The sequence below is a fragment of the Panulirus ornatus genome, chromosome 56 (genome assembly GCF_036320965.1).
Source record: "Panulirus ornatus isolate Po-2019 chromosome 56, ASM3632096v1, whole genome shotgun sequence".
In the NCBI taxonomy this organism is placed as follows: Eukaryota; Metazoa; Arthropoda; class Malacostraca; order Decapoda; family Palinuridae; genus Panulirus; species Panulirus ornatus.
The window spans coordinates 3,691,254-3,708,383 of record NC_092279.1 but is presented as its reverse complement, the minus strand read 5'-3'; the positions used below and the strand labels follow the sequence as shown (position 1 = coordinate 3,708,383).

At 52.3% G+C, this 17,130-nt stretch overlaps 2 protein-coding genes across 4 annotated transcripts in view; one reads left to right on the top strand and one right to left on the bottom strand.

The window, feature by feature from the left end:
- Nucleotides 1-17,130, bottom strand: part of LOC139765839 (uncharacterized) — an 86,551-nt gene that overhangs the window by 10,674 nt on the left and 58,747 nt on the right. The window lies entirely within an intron of this gene.
- Nucleotides 13,945-17,130, top strand: part of LOC139765838 (patched domain-containing protein 3-like) — a 38,073-nt gene continuing 34,887 nt past the window's right edge. Inside the window, exon 1 of one of the 2 annotated variants that reach the window (XM_071693661.1) lies at nucleotides 13,945-14,170. The gene's annotated coding sequence lies outside the window, so the exon portion shown is untranslated. Of the gene's footprint in view, nucleotides 14,171-15,709; nucleotides 15,729-17,130 lie in introns of those variants that run through there. The other variant, XM_071693663.1, reaches the window with a different exon arrangement.

Sequence of the window (17,130 nt, the reverse complement as noted above, 5' to 3'; positions counted from 1 at the left end):
TCATTTTCCCCGTGGACTCATAGGAATATATATATATATATATATATATATATATATATATATATATATATATATATATATATATATATATATATATATATATACTGACGAGGGTTACAAAATACAGAACACCACAAGCAAAACAAAAAAACCTTGCATGGAAATTCACAGATTAAAATTCCCACGACAGCAAGCACACGGTTTGAGATACGAGGCTGAAGATAATTAAACCAACACTTCGAGATCGAGGCTGAAGATAATTAAACCATCACTCCACCCAGGTTTACACATCATAATCAAACGTAATAAACCGAAGTGTAACGCACTCTAAGACTGTATATGTCAAGTGTAATAAGTACATTACACTGAGTTAATACGATGAATTAGGACGAGATGAAAATGACGATGCAACATCGAGGGGGGAACTTCACCACGTAAACCCATCCAACATTTGCCTTATCAATATACACCACAAGGTTACATGGTGATGCTCATTAGGTTCGGTTATAACAACACAAGATCCTCTCGCTGTCTCTACATGGAAGTCCCCTCAGAAAGTACTGTAGCTGGAGAGCAAACAAGCGACAGAAGGTGGTGACATGGAAGTCCTCTCAGAAAGTACTGTAGCTGGAGAGCAAACAAGCGACAGAAGGTGGTGACTTAATTAGAAATGTTCAGTTCCAGGTCCTGAACAGAAGCTTTGACGAAACTGACCCAAATCCGACAGCGCACCAGATGTTAGCCCGGCTTAACCACTTGTCGTCTAGGTACCCCAAATAGGGTGGGGACTATCAGCACTAATTAATTCAAGTCTTTAGATTGTAGATAGGTCGAACATAAGCTCCACGAGCGGTAAAAGTGCTACAGAGAATGAAGATGATGCTTGTTAAGACGCCTGCCTGGAGGAGGAGCAGAAGGAGGAGGAGGAGGAGGAGGAGGAGGTGTTCCTTGAAGCGAAATGCCTTTTAGAACAGGCAAGAGTTCGGGCTAGCTTGGGAAAGGAGGAGGAGTAGGAGGAGGAGGTGTTCCTTGAAGCGAAATGCTTAGAACAGGCAAGAGCTTCGGGCTAGCTTGGGCAAGGAGGAGGAGAAGGAGGAGGTGTTCCTTGAAGCGAAATGCTTTTTAAAACAAGCAAGAGTTTCGGGCTAGCTTGGGAAAGGAGGAGGAGGAGGAGGAGGTGTTCCTTGAAGCGAAATGCTTAGAACAGGCAAGAGCTTCGGGCTAGCTTGGGCAAGGAGGAGGAGAAGGAGGAGGTGTTCCTTGAAGCGAAATGCTTTTTAGAACAGGCAGGAGTTCGGGCGAGGCTTGGCAAATCTATGGCCACTTCGCAGGACAAGACGCCCCCATACGTGGGCGGCCGGCGACGCCCGTGTGGGTCGGAGAAGGTATTGCCAACTCGGTCAAAGACCTGAGACGCAGAGGGAGGGAGGGGGACAAAGACGTAGTCACGTCATATGGCCATTTGGCATACGAGCCTGGCAATTAAGATGAAGCGGAGGGCGTTTGAGTATCCGCGTAGGGCAAAGGCTACGCTCGTAAACCCGTCAGATGACGCAAGTAATGACGCGCGCGCTGCGTGGTTCCCCCCCCTATAATGCTTCTTCGCCGGGAGGAGTAGCTTGACGCAAGCAAAAAAAAAAAAGGAAATTCTCAGTGAAAGTCAATGTCTGGCCAGTGTCTCGCGTCACACAGCACCTGCTCTTCCAATAACCAGCGACACCCTGCACTCCTCTTCGTCAGGCCCTGGTGGTGGTGGTGACGCGAGGCCCCTTTAGGAAAAGGCTTGGCATTAGGCCCCAAGGGCGTGGTAGCCTTACGAGGGAGAGAGCGAGGGAGCGGAGGGATGGAGGGAGGGTAAACCTCACATGACAGATCAACTGATTAAAAACTCCTTTTTCTTTTTGAAGTTTCCTCCCGCCCATGACGCTCTTTCGATTCGCTGGCTTTGCAAGTTAGCCTAGCCTAGCCTAGCCTAGCCTAGCCTTAGCCTAGCCTTAGCCTAGCCTAGCCTAGCCTTAGCCTAGCCTAGCCTAGCCTAGCCTCTTCCTAGCCAAGTGTTTCTCCGTGGCTGGAGCCCTAACCCGCTCCTTGCATCCCACCTCCTTGCCTCCCCACACGGACGGTCCGTGATGGACTGTGAAAATGAATGGCCACAGGACATAGTCGCGTGCGCACGCGGTCTGCGCACTGCCCAGGAACTCGTCATTTTTAACAAGGAACCAGGCTGTTCTGTCGGGGAGGGGGGGGGGGGGAGCGAACCCGCGGGATTCCGCGCGTAAACACTCACACTCTCTCTCTCTCTCTCTCTCTCTCTCTGGCAAGTAAGTCATTTCGCGTCTCTCTCTCTCTCTCTCTCTCTCTCTCTCTCTCTCTCTCTCTCTCTCTCTGGCAAGTAAGTCATTTCGCACTCTCTCTCTCTCTCTCTCTCTCTGGCAAGTAAGTCATTTCGCACTCTCTCTCTCTCTCTCTCTCTCTCTCTCTCTCTCTCTCTCTCTCTCTCTCTACGTAAGCCATTTCGCACAGGGTGTGTGTGTGTGTGTGTGTGTGTGTGTGTGTTGGGTAGTCATTCATTTCGCACGACCACACATCGGGCCACTTAACGCCCACCTAACTACCCGACGCGTCACGGCCTGCCAGTTATATCGGCCATGTATATATATATATATACATTTTGCTTGACGAAGTGTGTGTGTGTGTGTGTGTGGTGGGGCACCACCAGCCAGCCAGCCCCTCACGCTGGGCATTCGAAATCTTCCATTCACTTGGGGTTTTCGCTCGTCGCTTGGCGACGCCCCACTTCATTCTTGTTGGACTTGGGAGATGAAATGGACGAAACTGTGGGCCTTCCCTTGCTGTTCGTTCAGTTCCATCCGGGACTCGAAGGAGGGCACGTATTTGCGCCCAACACAACACACGACACCTAAAGCAGCTGGGTGGTTGACTGGCTGGTTGGGGCAATTTAGGCCTATCAACTACCAAGGTCATTAAGACGGTCAACGTAAATTACATCTACCAACCGCATATATATACACACTCATACCATGCATGTGGCGCCCATCCGTAGCTATGTGTAAAACAACGTAGTTTACCAACGTACAACGAAGCACTCCAGGCCGAGTGTCTATTGGCGTGGAGGAAACACTCACTAAGAATGATTTAAGTTTTCCATACCTTCGCTTTCTCTCAAGGCTGGCGAGCAGTGGTGTGATGGTGGACGAACTCCACCCTCTCTCTCTCTCTCTCTCTCTCTCTCTCTCTCTCTCTCTCTCTCTCTCTCTCTCTCTCTCTCTGTAATTTACAAGAAAACACATTGCTAGCTCCCTGGAAAATCATTTACAGTTCATGTTCCCCCTCCCTCACCCACAGAGATCCGGATCCTCTTATGAAATGAACGTGGGGGGAGAGGAAAACGAATCCAAAACATATGAGATTTGTGGGCCATAACCAGTTCTGTGAAAGGGCACTTAACTCGCCCCGATTCTCTCGTTGTTTACCCAACTCCTCTCTTACCCGGCCACTCCAGCACCTACCGCCAGGATCTGTTTGCTAACCAGCCACTTTGACGTCTCTCGATTCATACTTCTTACCGACCAGGGTCTCCAAAGGGAGTCAAAGGGGGACTGTAAGAACCACGAAAGAATCAGCCATTTGGCAAGTGGCTGGCAGGGCTACGTATAGACACTGGCTGACATGTACGAGGGGGAGGCGACCGTGTCAAAAGGGTTTGTGACTCCCTCGTCACTCGAGGACATTTTGAAAAGGTTCAGGTGGGAAAGGTGTTGGATGCGTCCATCAGACTTTTCTGAACCTAACAGAAAAAATATATAAAGCTCGATGGTTGTGTAGTTGTAAGGGGAGGTGGGGTTGTGATGGAAGTGAGGCTCTATGGTGTGAGTTTGGTGGTGTTTGTGTGTTACGTTTGTGTGTCAGCTGGTCTTGGATAAGGCTGAGTACTTGTGTGTGTGTGTGTGTGTGTGTGTGTGTGTGTGTGTGTTGGATGCTGATGCCAAATAACACTGAGTTATACCATGTTAACTTCCTGGCTCGGGCTTCTGTGGAAGAGTGAGGTTTGGCTGTGAGGAGGGAGGGGAGGTTTAAGTTGCCGTCTGTTGGGGGTATGTCTTTGGAGCGCCAAAGGTTCGTGGAGGGTGTTTTTTAGGGTGTGTGGGAGGTGTTGTTTCTGGTGGTCGTGTGTCCCTGAGTGATGTACAATGGAGGGGGCACCACTGACGGAGCATCTGATGGCAGTAGTGCTTTATAGGTGGTCAAGGGATCTGCCAGTGGGGGTTTAATGTCGACCAGATTGCATTAGCAGCTGAGCAATGATCGTACAGTCATCTGCCACGGGTGACAGTGATGCGACAGCGTAACACGGTCTCCCACGGGTGACAGCGATGTGACAGCGTAACACGGTTGGGGTATGACCTAGCTGATCGGCACAGCAGCTAGGACACGGCTCCCTTCTGCGCTCCGCGCAGTAGAAGGGTAAGGTGGGCCGCCTGTGGACCGGGGGGAAAAAGCGATCGGTGGGTACCTCGCCACAACGCCAGATGGGTGGTGGAAGAGCGAGGGGGCCTTTTGGACCAGCTCCTGAGCTCTCGGCGCCGCCCTCTGGAGGCAAGTTCACAGATTCTAAGAAATGGAAAGGTCGCCTGTACGTGTTGGTCCACGTCGAAGGGGTCACAGACATCCCCTTGGAGGGGAAGGCCCTATGGGACGCCATCCAAAAAAATAGTGGATCCCCGGCGTTGTAGACGTCTGGGGAGGAGTTTGGCCTCCTGTGGCTACAGGAGAAGGAGGGGCGTGCGTCTGGTTGATGAACACCCTGATAGTGTGTGTCGGGGCGAAGCTTGGGTTACCACTAGGCCGCCACCCACCCACCCACTACCATCATCACGCTCACCAACACCTTCCTCCCTCCCTCACACCTCCCTCCCTGATCACCCCCACACTCACCAACACCTTCCTCCATCCCATCCCTCCCCCACACTCACCAACACCTTCCTCCATCCCTCCCTCCCTCACACCTCCTTCCCTGATCACCCCCACACTCACCAACACCTTCCTCCATCCCATCCCTCCCCCACACTCACCAACACCTTCCTCCATCCCATCCCTCCCTCACACCTCCCTCCCTGATCACCCCCACACTCACCAACACCTTCCTCCATCCCATCCCTCCCCCACACTCACCAACACCTTCCTCCATCCCATCCCTCCCCCACACTCACCAACACCTTCCTCCATCCCATCCCTCCCCCCACACTCACCAACACCTTCCTCCATCCCATCCCTCCCCCACACTCACCAACACCTTCCTCCATCCCATCCCTCCCCCACACTCACCAACACCTTCACCAACACCTTCCTCCATCCCTCCCTCCCTCACACTCACCAACACCTTCCTCCATCCTTCCCTCCCTCACACCTCCTTCCCTGATCACCCCCACGCTCACCAACACCTTCCTCCATCCCTCCCTCCCTCACACTCACCAACACCTTCCTCCATCCCTCCCTCCCTCACACCTCCTTCCCTGATCACCCCCACACTCACCAACACCTTCCTCCATCCCTCCCTCCCTCACACTCACCAACACCTTCCTCCATCCTTCCCTCCCTCACACCTCCTTCCCTGATCACCTCACCAACACCTCTCTGATGTTTGGGAGTTGAGCTGGTGTGTATGGCGATCTCACACATGGCTGAATTCTTGAAATCTGAATTTCCAGGAGATGCCATTTGACTTCAAGAAAAGTTTCCAATTATCCTAGATATTTCTGGTCATGTGTCTTGGTTTTCTAGGACCCATGGGATAAAACTCATAAACACTGAGCTGCTTCAGTATGCCGGGGCATTGGTTGGGCAAAACCTGGAACTTCTGGACGAAGACGTAAGAACTTCGCAAAAGTACTTCGTCAGGAAGGACCATTTTTCTGGGTCGGCTTTTGGGTTTTGCGGGAAGCATCGGCATCAGGTAGACTGCCTGTCATTCTTCTTCTTCCCCTTCGGTTCTGGTCCGTTGGCATCCCTTTCGTCAGAGGCAAGAGCTCCATCATCAACTGAGGGTCAGTCCTGTCTGTTCTAAGCAGGTAAGCGTGTCGGAGGAGGGTTTCTTGATACGGGTGACGGGGTGGGAAGAAACGGGGGTGCTGCTGGTGGTGTGTCTAATGGCGCGTTATTCATGAAGGTTAATAGAGTTTAGAGAGGTGGAAGAGAGGGAGGGGGGGAGGGTGTGGTGTTCAGGAGGGAAGGGAGGGTGAAGAGAAAGGTGCAAGGAGGGGAGGAGAGGAGATGGCGGACGTGGGGTAACGTGAGGCCGTGGGCAGCCGTGCGACGGGCCTGCGACAGACGAAGCGAGGCTGATGGCCAACTTGGCCAACCCCGGGCAGACTATAGACCCTCCCCCGCCCCCCCAAGCGATGGCCAAGCCCCCGGTGGGGAGTGACCGACACAAAGGCTTCGTGTACGCCCGACGTGGACGCCCCCAGAAGGAGGAAGGACGGCAGACTCAACCCGCCGTGGACGCCACCACAGACCACAACGACACCAGGAGGAGCAGATGGCCTCGGAAAGGACCAACGGCCTTGATGGTCCGAAAATCACTACCCCTGGCGAAGACCACCATCGCACTTCGAAGGGGGTCCGATCTGTGGCCTCGCTTCGTCTCAAGTCTCACGCCCTCCGTCACGGAGTATGCTAGGTTGCTCTTCCCTCATTTCAGACGCCGGTGTTTCTTCCTTCATCTTTTTTTTCTGTCTCTCTATTACGTATAGGTTGAGGCCACAAGAGAATGGCTCCTCCGTCACAGACGACCAACGGAGCGTATTAGAATTAGAAGGGGGATAGAGAAGGGGCCCCTCAGGAGGGGGGGGGGATTAGCAACGCCGGTAATGCTAACCTGCTCTGAAGGTGTTGAAGGACCTGGCCAGATGTTGGTGAGGCGACAAGGACCTGCCTGACGAAGGCCTACGGTACTGCGACTGTTCGCGTCCTTCGTGTTCTGAGAGGAGCAGGAGAGGGATGGGGCCTTAGGGGAAGAATGGCTGGAAACCCTTCCCTCTTGTATTGTCACTTTCCAAAGAGCCAAGCCAAAGGATTTCTCCTCAAAGGCTGATGGGGTTACGACATCACAAGATACATGGATGTAATAACCAGGAGAAAAATTATAGAGGGATAGAAGTCATATTTGATGAGAGGCCATCGTGGGATAGAACAAAGTGGACCAATATGGTATATGGGGGGTCGTCGTGCCGTCACTGGCCTGGACCACACAGAGCACTCTGTGGGGCTTGACTGTGGATGGCAGGTTGGCTTTCGTTTCAATACTTTAGACATGACAGCTTGGGAATAAACTTGTCCAAATGAGGTGAGGCCATTGTTCATTTGTTCCTGACGCTCCCTTGCTAAGGAGGGGCAATTAGGTACGTGTGTGTGTGTGTAATTACCCACTTGTACGCCCCAGGGAAGGAGTTGTACACTCGCATGGACTCATCTCTTGAACATTCTCCAACATACAACGTCTTGAATATATACGTATGATGTCTGCATTAGCCATGTCCTCAGGCACTCTGCTCCATTCAGCTATCACTCATACTTTAACAGCGCTTCTCTACGTCTTTTCATCTTTTTTTAGAAGTTTCTCTCTGTATATATATATATATATATATATATATATATATTATCCCTGGGGATAGGGGATTAAGAGTACTTCCCACGTATTCCCTGCGTGTCGTAGAAGGCGACTAAAAGGGGAGGGAGCGGGGGGCTGGAAATCCTCCCCTCTCGGTTTTTTTTTTTTTTTTTTAATTTTCCAAAAGAAGGAACAGAGAATTGGGCCAGGTGAGGGTATTCCCTCAAAGGCCCAGTCCTCTGTTCTTAACGCTACCTCGCTAATGCGGGAAATGGCGAATAGTTTGAAAGAAAAAAAGATATATATATATATATATATACTTCGAGCACATGCGGGAGGAGGGGGTTGTCATTTCATGTGTGGCGAGGTGGCGACGGGAATGAATAAGGGCAGACAGTATGAATTATGTACATGTGTATATATGTATATGTCTGGGTGTGTATATATATGTATACATTGAGATGTATAGGTATGTACATGTGCGTGTGTGGACGTGAACGTATATACATATGTATGTGGGTGAGTTGGGCCATTCTTTAGTCAGTTCCCTTGCGCTACCTCGCTAACGCGGGAGACAGCGACAAAGTATAACAAAAAAAAAATTCAAAGCGTGACCAGGTGAACCAAAATGACATGATAAGGGCTGTGGGGTCCATTCAGGTCAGCGAGCGTACATTCAGGTATGTTAAAACCTGGTGGCTCATACCCCACTGTCTCTTACCCTCCTCTGTGTCATCCAGCAACGACGTTAAGTCTTGGTCGCGTTCACATCCACTTTCAACAACCCCGCCTTCCCTCGTCGCTCATCGGCCGGCCGATCTGCTACCCTGTGTTCCGCCTCCTCCTCTGACTCACTCGATGGCGGAGGGGCATCGCATGCCTACAGCAAGCGTCCCCATGTGTATGACAAACCCAAGAGAGCTTTGAGGACCTCCCCTCTCTCCCCTTTCCCCTTTCCCGGGCGATTTTCAAGCCCAACTCGAGTCCTTCCACGCCACAACACCCTCAGGCACGCAGGAGCACCAGTGGGCTTCTGAAAAGACCTTCGACTTCGTCAGGAGCCCTTCGTACCTCGACGCATTCTACAGACTCTTGTTATCTGGTCATCCACAACACCCTCAGGTACGCAGGAGCACCAGTGGGCTTCTGAAAAGACCTTCGACTTCGTCAGGAGCACTTCGTACCTCGACGCATTCTAAAGACTCCTGTTATCTGGTCATTCAGTGCTCCGTCCAGCGCACACACGATTTGCCAAAGAAGTCGTCAATGAAGTTCCTGTATTTGATCATGATTGTAGCACTCTCGTGGACCGCGATGATGAAGAAGCGCGTGTGTAAAACGGATAAGGCACTGTGTGTTGCACGTCTTGTGGGTATAAATACACACTATCTGCTTTTCTAGTGGTTTAAAACGGTGGAAAAGACGGCAGTGAAGATGAATAAGGAACGCAACCCTGTTAAGAGTTAGAAGAGACAGTGGAAAATGAGAATGAAAAATTATGACAAATAATAGTTTAGACGGTGTAAGAAAATGGAGGTTTTAGAGAGGTTATGTGATGTGGCGAAATCTTCAAGGAAGATACATGTCCAAGACGCCCTTGTGGTGGTGGCTCTGTGGGACGTGTGACATGACACCTCCCTCCTGAAGGTGTATATTGTGAGGCAACTGAAGATATATACGAAGACGTGGTGTGTGTGGGTAGCTTAGGACATGGAGGGAGGGAAGTCCGAAGAAGACACAGGGGGGTTCATCATCAGCCCGTAGCGGTGTGTGTGTGTGTAAGGAGGGCGTTGTGGACGGAGGGAAAAAACCGTGTTTGAAAATGACGCATTTCCACTGTCACTGCGAAGTAAATAAACACAAAAAAAACATGAGCGCACACATGCAAGTTAAGCGGACTCATTGTTACTGTGTGTGTGTGTGTGTGTGTGTGGGTGTGTGTGGGTGTGGGGTGTGGGTGTGTGTGGGTGTGTATGTGGGTGTGTGGGTGTGGGTGTGAGGCAAGAGGTAGGTAGAGTCTTCCAACGCGACCTCCGGAGGTGCAAAAGTGGCTCTGCGAATATGAGGCAAACTCTAAAAAGAGAGAGAGAGAGAGAGAGAGAGAGAGAGAGAGAGAGAGAGAGAGAGAGAGAGAGAGAGAGAGAGAGAGAGAGAGAGCGAGAGAGAGAGAGAGATAGAGAGGTTGCCAGGGTGCCTAAGTGGGACTATACGAAGACAAGTGACATGAACAGGGGCTCAGCTCAGGTTTTTCGGGGGGAACCTGGCGCTCCCTAACGAAACGGGGACTCAGAGTTTTGATGTCGCTGCGCATCATCTGCATATAATAACGACAGACGAGACGCCTGGTTCACTGCATCATCTCCCTGGTTCACTGCATCATCTCCCTGGTTGTGGCACCATCCCTGGTTCACTACACCATCCCCCTGGTTGTGGCACCATCCCTGGTTCACTACACCATCCCCCTGGTTGTGGTACCATCCCTGGTTCACTACACCATCCCCCTGGTTGTGGCACCATCCCTGGTTCACTACACCATCCCCCTGGTTGTGGCACCATCCCTGGTTCACTACACCATCCCCCTGGTTGTGGCACAATCAATGGTTCACTGTACCATCCCCCTGGTTGTGGCACCATCCCTGGTTCACTGCACAATCCCTGGTTCACTGCACAATCCCTGGTTCACTGCACAATCCCTGGTTCACTGCACCATCCCCCTGGTTGTGGCACCATCCCTGGTTCACTGCACCATCTCCCTGGTTGTGGCACCATCCCTGGTTCACTACACCATCCCTGGTTCACTACACCATCCCCCTGGTTGTGGCACCACCCATGGTTCGCTGCACCACCCCCCTGGTTGTGGCACCATCCCTGGTTCACTACACCATCCCCCTGGTTGTGGTACCATCCCTGGTTCACTACACCATCCCCCTGGTTGTGGCACCGTCCCTGGTTCACTACACCATCCCCCTGGTTGTGGCACCATCCCTGGTTCACTGCACCATGCCTCTGGTTGTGGCACCATCCCTGGTTCACTACCATCCCCTGGTGTACCATCCCTGGTTCACACCATCCCCCTGGTTGTGGCTACCATCCCTGGTTCACTACACCATCCCCCTGGTTGTGGCACCATCCCTGGTTCACTACACCATCCCCCTGGTTTGTGGCACCATCCCTGGTTCACTAACCATCCCCCTGGTTGTGGCACCATCCCTGGTTCACTACACCATCCCCCCCTTGGTTGTGGCACCATCCCTGGTTCAACTGACTCCATCCCCCCTTGTGGTGGCACCATCCTGGTTCACTACACCATCCCCCTGGTTGTGGCACCATCCCTGGTTCACTACACCATCCCCCTGGTTTGTGGCACCATCCCTGGTTTCACTACACCATCCCCCTGGTTGTGGTTCCATCCCTGGTTCACTACACCATCCCCCTGGTTGTGATACCATCCCTGGTTCATTACACCATCCCCCTGGTTGTGGCACCATCCCTGGTTCACTGCACCATCTCCCTGGTTGTGGCACCATCCCTGGTTCACTGCACCATGCCTCTGGTTGTGGCACCATCCCTGGTTCACTACACCATCCCCCTGGTTGTGGTACCATCCCTGGTTCACTGCACCATCCTCCCTGGGTTGTGGCACCATCCCCTGGTTTCACTACAGCATCCCCCTGGTTGTGGCACAATCCCCTGGTTCACTACACCATCCCCCTGGTTGTGGCACCATCCCTGGTTCACTACACCATCCCCTCTGGTTGTGGCACCATCCCCCTGGTTGTGGCACCATCCCTGGTTCACTACACCATCCCCCTGGTTGTGGCACCATCCCTGGTTCACTACACCATCCCCCTGGTTGTGGTACCATCCCTGGTTCACTACACCATCCCCCTGGTTCACTACACCATCCCCCTGGTTGTGGCACCATCCCTGGTTCACTACACCATCCCTGGTTCACTACACCATCCCCCTGGTTGTGGCACCATCCCTGGTTCACTACACCATCCCCCTGGTTGTGGCACCATCCCTGGTTCACTACACCATCCCCCTGGTTGTGGCACCATCCCTGGTTCACTACACCATCCCCTGGTTGTGGCACCATGCCTCTGGTTGTGGCACCATCCCTGGTTCACTACACCATCCCCCTGGTTGTGGCAACCATCCCTGGTTCACTACACCATCCCTGGTTCACTACACCATCCCCACTGGGTTGTGGACCATCCCTGGTTCACAATACACCATCCCCCTGGTTGTGGCACCATCCCTGGTTCACTACAACCATCCCTCCTGGTTGTGGCACCATCCTCTGGTTTGGCACCATCCCTGGTTCACTACACCATCCCCCTGGTTGTGGTACCATCCCTGGTTCACTACACCATCCCCCTGGTTGTGGTACCATCCCTGGTTCACTACACCATCCCCCTGGTTGTGGCACCATCCCTGGTTCACTGCACCATCCCCCTGGTTGTGGCACCATCCCCTGGTTCACTGCACCATCCCTGGTTCACTACACCATCCCCCTGGTTGTGGTACCATCCCTGGTTCACTACACCATCCCCCTGGTTGTGGCACCATCCCTGGTTCACTACACCATCCCCCTGGTTGTGGCACCATCCATGGTTCACTACACCATCCCCCTGGTTGTGGCACCATCCCTGGTTCACTACACCATCCCCTCTGGTTGTGGTACCATCCCCTGGTTCAGCTGCACCATCCCTGGTTCACTACACCATCCCCCTGGTTGTGGCACCATCCATGGTTCACTGCACCATCCCTCTGGTTGTGGCACCATCCCCCTGGTTGTGGCACCATCCCTGGTTCACTACACCATCCCCCTGGTTGTGGCACCATCCCTGGTTCACTACACCATCCCTCTGGTTGTGGCACCATCCCTGGTTCACTACACCATCCCCCTGGTTGTGGCACCATCCCTGGTTCACTACACCATCCCCCTGGTTGTGGCACCATCCCTGGTTCACTGCACCATCTCCCTGGTTGTGGTACCATCCCTGGTTCACTACACCATCCCTGGTTCACTACACCATCCCCCTGGTTGTGGCACCATCCATGGTTCACTACACCATCCCTCTAGTTGTGGCATCACCCCCCTGGTTGTGGCACCATCCCTGGTTCACTACACCATCCCTCTGGTTGTGGCACCATCCCTGGTTCACTACACCATCCCCCTGGTTGTGGCACCATCCCCCTGGTTGTGGCACCATCCCCCTCCCCCCTGGCCGAGGGCGTGGTCTCAGGGTCGGGTGTGGGCGTGGTCACAGCGGAGGCCGTGGTGTGCTGCCCCCTACACAACGCATGACCTACCCCAAGCCTCTCGCCCCTAACCCCTTCTTCAGTCGGGCCTGACGGCGAAGGTCCCTAAATTCGTTTCTTCCCTTCTCGTTTCACCTCACGGTATCTTCAGCACGCACACACACACACACACACACACACACACACACACACACACACACACACACACACACCGCGACGCCCTTGCTGCCCTACAAAGACGAGGCGCCCCTCCACACACATTACCACGTACGTACGTAGGTCTTCCCTCCCTCCCAAAGGGCCTCCTGGCTCACCGTGCCTCCAGTTTAACCTCCCGTATCTTCAACACACACACACACACACACACACACACACACACACACACACACACACACACACACCGCGACGCCCTTGCTGCCCTACAAAGACGAGGCGCCCCTCCACACACATTACCACGTACGTACGTAGGTCTTCCCTCCCTCCCAAAGGGCCTCCTGGCTCACCGTGCCTCCAGTTTAACCTCCCGTATCTTCAACACACACACACACACACACACACACACACCGCGACGCCCTTGCTGCCCTACAAAGACGAGGCGCCCCTCCCTCCCCACACGTCAACACGTACGTACGTAGGTCCTCCCTCCCTCCTACAAGGGCCTCCTGGCTCATCGTGCCTCCAAATCAGGCCTGACAGGTTTAAGTCACATGTATACCTGTGTGTGTGTGTGTGTGTGTGTGTGTGTGTGTCCCGTAAACCTTAATGTTAATATCTGGCTTCCAGGAATCGAGCCATCCCCTCCCTCCCTCCCTCCCTCCCTCCACACACACACACACACACACACACACACACACACACACACACACTCTCTCTCTCTCTCTCTCTCTCTCTCTCTCTCTCTCTCTCTCTCTCTCTCTCTCTCTCTCTCTCTCTCTCTCTCCCTCGGTCTGGCGGTGATGGGAGCGGAGGGCTTGGGCTGGTGGGAGGGAGGGACGGAGGAGGGAGGGAGGGAGCGAGCAGCAGTCTCGGCTGGGGCGCTGGATCCGCCACTGTCAGTATCGTGTACGGGAGTGTGTCGGTCGGGCGCGAGACGAGAGCCACGCTGCCAAAAAGCAACAGAGTACAACTCACCTTCCCTCCCTACCTCTCCCTCCTTCCTTCCCTTCCCTTCCCTCCCTCCTCCGTCGCTGCCAGACTCGCAAAAAGGGGAGAGAGAGAGCGCGCGACGCGACGCGAAAGTGACATAGGAACATCAGAGCTGATCTTTCATAGGTATTACTCTCTGTCCCACCTTACTTCTGCAGGAGTTCGACCAAGATGTTTCATGTGATGGTTTCCCCTCCAGTGTTGAGTGCCGCCAGACGTCGAGCCTGCGCCCACGTCCTTCACAACTCCCAAAACTACAGAGATATTTTCAACCTCTTTTCCTCTTCCTCCTCCTCCTCCTTCTTTTCCTCTTCTTCTCGTACAATCTCCTCCTCATCCTCCTCCTTCTTCCTCTTCTTCTCATACAATCTCCCTCTCATACAATCTCCTCCTCCCTCCTCCTCCTTCTTCTTCCTCTTCCTCTCATACAATCTCCTCCTCCTCCTCCTTCTTTTCCTTCTTCCTCTTCTTCTCGTACAATCTCCTCCTCATCCTCCTCCTCCTTCATCCTCTTCTTCTCATACAATCTCCCCCTCCTCCTCCTCCTCCTCCTTCTTCTTTTCCTCTTCTTCTCATACAATTTTTCCTTCGCCATGGAAAGAGGTGGTTAGAAAGAAGAGAAGACTCCATTGATATGTCTTTAACCTCCTGTTCCAGTACCTACACACACACACACACACACACACACACACACACACACACACCTACACGTGATCTCAGACCAGAACCCTTCATATATCCCAGTGCCCTTCATATATCCCAGTACCCCTTCATATACCCCAGTGCCCTTCATATATCCCAGTACCCCTTCATATATCCCAGTACCCCTTCATATATCCCAGTGCCCTTCATATATCTCAGTACCCCTTCATATATCCCAGTACCCTTCATATATCCCAGTACCCCTTCATATATCCCAGTACCCCTTCATATATCCCAGTGCCCTTCATATATCCCAGTGTCCTTCATATATCCCAGGCCAGGCGAAGGGATAAGAAACACTTCCCCACCCAACACTCCACCATCTAGGAGAGCAGGAGACCAGCCAATGACGCAACCTCCTCCTCCGCCTCCTCCTCCTCCTTCTCCTCCTCCGCCTCCTCCTCCTCCTCTTCCTCCTCCTCCTCCTCTTCCTCCTCCTCCTCCTCCTCTTCCTCGCTGGGTTATGAGATGCATGACTGGTTCGCCCGCCCCAGAGTTTACCCCTCCCCTCCCTTTGGATGACTCTCTGTTCTGGACATGTCACAGCTCCTCCTCCAACACACTTCACCCTCTGTGCTCCTGCCTCCCCAAGTCTCTACGTGGAGGAGGAGTGGCAATGACCATTTTCTTTTCCTCCATGAAACCGCGCCCCAGTTCTTGGGGGGGAGAATGCCTTCGAGGGCGTGTGCGCGCTCGAGCGCGCGCTGGGGGAGTGTGTGTGTGTGTGGGGGAAAAAAAAAGTGATTTTGAGGTGCATTACCCGTGAGCCATATTGGTCAACCCCAGTTCGATCCCCGGGTCCCCCATTTTAGGTGTTTTGAGACCAGAAACACACAAGGAGGACGAGGAAATTCATCGTGTGTCATTCATCCATCTCCAGGATCGTGACCTGAAACTAGGATTCTCTGGCGACCCCTTCAGAGTGTTGGTCCATTATTCGCTCCTTCAGGAGACAGAAGCTCTTAAGAGGTGCCTGAAGAAGGTGGGTTGTCTGTGGTCTGCGACCAGACCACCAGGTCTCCTGTACAGGCCATCTCCAACACAGACGAACATCTGCCCACCACACCCCAACGAAAGCTCCATATTCCAAACTCAGTCACATACATACTCTCTCTCTCTCTCTCTCTCTCTCTCTCTCTCTCTCTCTCTCTCTCTCTCTCTCTCTCTCTCTCTCTCTCTGTTCTCTCTCTCTCTACATCCACTTCTCTCGAGACTAACCCACAGATCTGTGTTCCAGACGTGGTGTTCAGTTCTGTGCCACTTGCCAAAGCCCAATTGAGATCCCCTTCCATATAGTACATTCCAACAGTCATTTTGAAGCGTGAATATGTTATATATAAACAAGTACTCCTCATACGACCTCTGTTCCATGAGAGATCTGTTCCATGAGAGATCTGTTCCATGAGTTCTGTTCTATGAGAGATCTGTTCCATGAGATCTGTTCCATGAGAGATCTGTTCCATGAGATCTGTTCCATGAGATCTGTTCCATGAGATCTGTTCCATGAGTTCTGTTCCATGAGATCTGTTCCATGAGATCTGTTCTATGAGATCTGTTCCATGAGTTCTGTTCCATGAGAGATCTGTTCCATGAGATCTGTTCTATGAGATCTGTTCCATGAGATCTGTTCCATGAGTTCTGTTCCATGAGAGATCTGTTCCATGAGATCTGTTCCATGAGATCTGTTCTATGAGATCTGTTCCATGAGTTCTGTTCCATGAGAGATCTGTTCCATGAGATCTGTTCTATGAGATCTGTTCCATGAGTTCTGTTCCATGAGAGATCTGTTCCATGAGATCTGTTCTATGAGATCTGTTCCATGAGATCTGTTCCATGAGTTCTGTTCCATGAGAGATCTGTTCCATGAGATCTGTTCCATGAGATCTGTTCTATGAGATCTGTTCCATGAGAGATCTGTTCCATGAGATCTGTTCCATGAGAGATCTGTTCCATGAGATCTGTTCCATGAGATCTGTTCTATGAGATCTGTTCCATGAGTTCTGTTCCATGAGAGATCTGTTCCATGAGATCTGTTCCATGAGTTCTGTTCCATGAGAGATCTGTTCCATGAGATCTGTTCCATGAGATCTGTTCTATGAGATCTGTTCCATGAGAGATCTGTTCCATGAGATCTGTTCCATGAGAGATCTGTTCCATGAAATCTGTTCCATGAGAGATCTGTTCCATGAGATCTGTTCCATGAGAGGTCTGTTCCATGAGAAATCTGTTCCATGAGAGATCTGTTCCATGAGAGATCTGTTCCACGAGAGATCTGTTCCATGAGAGATCTGTTCCATGAGATCTGTTCCATGAGAGATCTGTTCCACGAGAGATCTGTTCCATGAGATCTGTTCCATGAGAGATCTGTTCCACGAGAGATCTGT